Consider the following 4,854-nt stretch of genomic DNA (forward strand, 5'->3'; position numbering starts at 1 on the left):
TATATATATATATATATATATATACATCAAGTAAATTTGCTGTAAGTGATATAATAACATGATACATGTGGAGAATCTACCCTTTGATAGAACTCCAAAAACATTTCTTGAGGAGAAGATCTCGAGGCCATTTTCTTTTAAGACGACACGAGGATTATTAGGTGATGAAGGAGAAGCCAGGTTAGAAACGAGTTGGTTTGGGTGGTTGGGAAGTTTATCATGCAAGGATTAGTTTCTGGTTCTGGCCAAATCGGCAACATATGGGACATTGAGGTCCTGATGGATGATTTGATTTGTGACAAAATAAGGAGCATTAAGGATTTTGGACTGTAAGGATTGGATTCGGGAGGAATTCGATTGTTAAGTATTTTTGAGGTGTAGATAGTTGACCGTAGATTAATGATTGGAGAAGTTTGTCGGGGAGTACGGTCAGCAAAAAACAACATAAATAAGCAAAACCATATTTATTTATTTTATCCCGACCTTTCGACCTGAATTTCAGGTCTTCATCAGGGCTATAGAACAAAAGAGATAACAACAACATTTAGAGAAACATACAATTGAAAAGGAATAGTATACAAACAAATTTAAAATTATACAAAATATTGAATTAAATCATAAATGATAAAAATTGATAACTAATAATTGAATAATAAAAAAAATTTTTAATTGATTGAAAATCGTGGAATTGGATGGTAGTAGATTGAAAACAGTGACAGATACCATCCAATTCCACGATTATCAATCAATTAAAAATTTGTTTTATTATTCAATTATTACTTATCAATTTTTATCATTTATGATTTAATTCAATATTTTCTATAATTATAAATTTGTTTGTATACTATTCCTTTTCAATTGTATGTTTCTCTAAATGTTGTTGTTATCTCTTTTGTTCTATAGCCCTGATGAAGACCTGAAATTCAGGTCGAAACGTTGGGATAAAATAAATAAATATGTTTTGTTTATTTATGTTGTTCTTTGCTGACCGCACCCCCCGAGACAAACTTCTCCAATCGTTAAGTATTTTTATTTTTTTTTTATATTTCTTAGTGGTCGAATAGTTATTGAAGGACACTCTGGGTGACAAGTGGTATGTAATAGTCTAAGTTGTATATTGTATGTCTTAGAGGATCTTCTCTCTTAATATAAATAAGGCATAACTTTACTACTCTAGGGGTATAGCATCATGATGTTGTGTTAAATGTTAAATGTTTTACCATGTTAAATGCTATAACTATAAGATTGTGAGCAGCCCTATTTGAAGTCATGTTAAACGTTAAATGCATAAGAGCCCCTAGCGGATTTTCTCAGCAACTTGTTGTATAAGCCTTTATATTTATAACCTTCCTTCCAGACCCTCATGTTATTGTTTACTTCAGTTTTGATTCAAGTAATTAATTACAACATGCCTAGAGTGAGTGAAAAGTGGAATTTGTGTGAAAGTTTAGCTTATGAAATGAAATGAATAAATAACTTTATTCTGAGACATATGTCCCCTAAGAATAATTACATGGCTCATATAGTGAAATGTTTATCTGGCGAGCGTTTACAAATTTTCAGATAGTAGAATGAAATTACATTGTTTTTTTTTACTTTTTTTTTTCTCAAATGTATCATTAAAATTATCCATTCTGGTTTAATAACAGGGATATGAATACCACAAACACACGAAAGAACTGAGCTGTCACAACAAAAATGGCGGCGATGTCAACTGGTCTATTGTGTGACGTCATTCTCCATTTAACTGACTCTCAGCCACGTTACATGTTATTTCGTTTTACCACAGCAAAAGAAGGCAATTTTTTTCGATTTAACATGAGTTTTTCCATTTAACACGCTTTAACATGTTAAACCAAAGATCATGAATACCCCTTCTATGGTCGCATTCTGTAACTGATCATTAAATATCTTGCTACTTGATCGATTTGAAGCTGGAAGCCATACCTTACCCTCTCTTCAGACTCCTTCGGCGGGAACCTCCCCCCTGACCTCAGGTAGCGGACTATTATTCCCGAGGAGGGTCCACAAAAACCCGACCCTCACTCAGCAGCTGGTCTCTATCAATTACCAACGCGGTCTCGGTACTACGCAGTCGGCTTCTGTATCGAGGGTCAATGTCATTAGTGTTTGTCATGAATATATTTAAGGATCTCCATGTTCCGACAAAACGATTATATTTTGGTCTTAAACCTTGGTTATTTATTAGGGGTATTCATGAGTTTTGGTTTAACATGTTAAAGCGTGTTAAATGGAAAAACTCATGTTAAATCGAAAAAAATTGCCTTCTTTTGCTGTGGTAAAACGAAATAACATGTAACGTGGCTGAGAGTCAGTTAAATGGAGAATGACGTCACACAATAGACCAGTTGACATCGCCGCCATTTTTGTTGTGACAGCTCAGTTCTTTCGTGTGTTTGTGGTATTCATATCCCTGTTATTAAACCAGAATGGATAATTTTAATGATACATTTGAGAAAAAAAAAAGTAAAAAAAAACAATGTAATTTCATTCTACTATCTGAAAATTTGTAAACGCTCGCCAGATAAACATTTCACTATATGAGCCATGTAATTATTCTTAGGGGACATATGTCTCAGAATAAAGTTATTTATTCATTTCATTTCATAAGCTAAACTTTCACACAAATTCCACTTTTCACTCACTCTAGGCATGTTGTAATTAATTACTTGAATCAAAACTGAAGTAAACAATAACATAAGGGTCTGGAAGGAAGGTTATAAACATAAAGGCTTATACAACAAGTTGCTGAGAAAATCCGCTAGGGGCTCTTATGGATTTAACGTTTAACATGACTTCAAATTGGGCTGCTCACAATCTTATAGTTGTAGCATTTAACATGGTAAAACATTTTAAATTTAACACAACATCATGAATACCCCTATTATATTTCCTTTCTGTTAAATACTACTTTTCTACTAAACAATACTTTCATCGCTTTTCTGCAGTGGCGTCCTCTTGTTTGTGATCCAATTGTTAGTGTAATAATATAAAAAATATTGGGCATTCGTTTAAAAAAGTATTACAAGGGGTTATTTAGATTTTGGGAAAAGTGGTGTCAAAAAAAGTTTTAATATATTGTAATAATCAAAAATTATTTAAAATAAAAGAAAAAAGAATTTTTATCGTTTTAAACTAATTTCAAATATAAAAGAGATAGTCTGGGTTCAAATTAAAAAGTTTAATATTTAACAGATAATATAATTTTATAACATAAGAGACATTTCTCAGGGCGTGTTTCCTGGCAATCAGAAACAGGCGACACTTTACTACTAATAACACTTTAACTTAATTACTAGACATTTTACTAATACAATTAATTCCATTCGGATACAAGACTAACCAATTACACAGCTTCTCCTGATAATTGTTGATCTCTTCTTGTCGATGATGCTATATTCAACCCTAACAATGGCTTACCGTCTTTCCCGCCTCTAGCCGAACGGACGTCTTCTCTCAAAGCCAGCAAAATCAAGAGTTGAACTGTTTCCTCTCCTCTATCTTCAATTTTCACTGGTCGGTCCAAAAAATAATCGATTGTAGTACAATCGCTCTGCTTTATTTGCTATGAAATTAGTCTATTGATAATTGTCTCTTTCTTCCATTTCTTCTTTGATTATTCCTTTTCCATAATTACTGCATAGGAACAACAAAAGTTGACAAATTTCAATCCATGTTATCAAACACAAACAACCCAACGAACATTCGGAAGGACCCGCACCGCCATCTTTCTTGTTTTGAAAAGCGTATTTATTTTAGATAATGAAAACTGGTTATCTTGCTTCTTGATCCAAAACAATACCAAAACGACATACATAAAATAAAAAAATAACTAAATTCATTAATCTATCAATATCAACTATTCATTAAAAAAGATCATATTACAATATATAGTCTTTTAGTCAACATGTTAAAATTGATATGTGTGCTAAATAAACTTTAAAGTTATACCTATTACTTAAGGGCTTCTTTACACAGCAATATTTTCTGTCACCGTAGTACTGTCACGATAGTGAGTCCTACAATGAAATGTCAGCATGGTGGCAGTAAACCTAACCTGGTTATAATCGATGATAATAAGTGAATGGTTCCCACTTATTATTAATACAAAGTTTGTTTAGTCTCCCGCCATAGAAGTAGGAAATTAAATAAGTTCTGTAGTGACTTAAATTGGGCCAAGTTTGGTCTAAGTCTAAACTTTACTCCATCGTATCCAAATTTGAGTAAATCTCAAATTTAGACCGATCCCTCATTTTACCGGATACAATTTTCAGGAAAAATTCTGAACATATAATCGAGGAAATTCTCGTTTCATAATTCACCGTCCTTCTTGCCTTGCATGGACTATTTAAGAATGATATACCTAGTAAAAAGGCGAAGCAGTAGCATTTAACCGTTTTTTATTTAAAACTCCATTTAAATGTATCAGTTCCCAGCCATCTTGATATCTGTCACTGTTTAGTTAACTACTATTCTAAACGAGATATTAATCAGTATTTCGCTGAGTATAATTTTACAGAGAGTATCCTGGTATAAATTATGCCTCATAGATAATCGCTAAGATTTTGAAGAGCTATTAATTGTGGTCGTTAACAATGGTGTTAATATATATAATTTGCCGGGGCAGATCCACCAGCTGACCGGACTATATTCCAGCAGGTGATATAGTCAGCTGTGCCTGCCAGATTTGTATCGAAGGAGCGGAAGTTCTCAACATTGTTGTTAGTCTGCCACATGGCGTCTCTCTAGTACTGTAATCTCTGAGCAAAGTGGCCTCTCTCTCTCTCTCTCTCTCTCTCTCTCTCTCTCTCTCTCTCTCTCTCTCTCTCTCTC

The sequence above is a fragment of the Halyomorpha halys genome, unplaced genomic scaffold (assembly GCF_000696795.3).
Source record: "Halyomorpha halys isolate HHAL.00 unplaced genomic scaffold, Hhal_1.1 Scaffold3.1, whole genome shotgun sequence".
Lineage (NCBI taxonomy): Eukaryota > Metazoa > Arthropoda > Insecta > Hemiptera > Pentatomidae > Halyomorpha > Halyomorpha halys.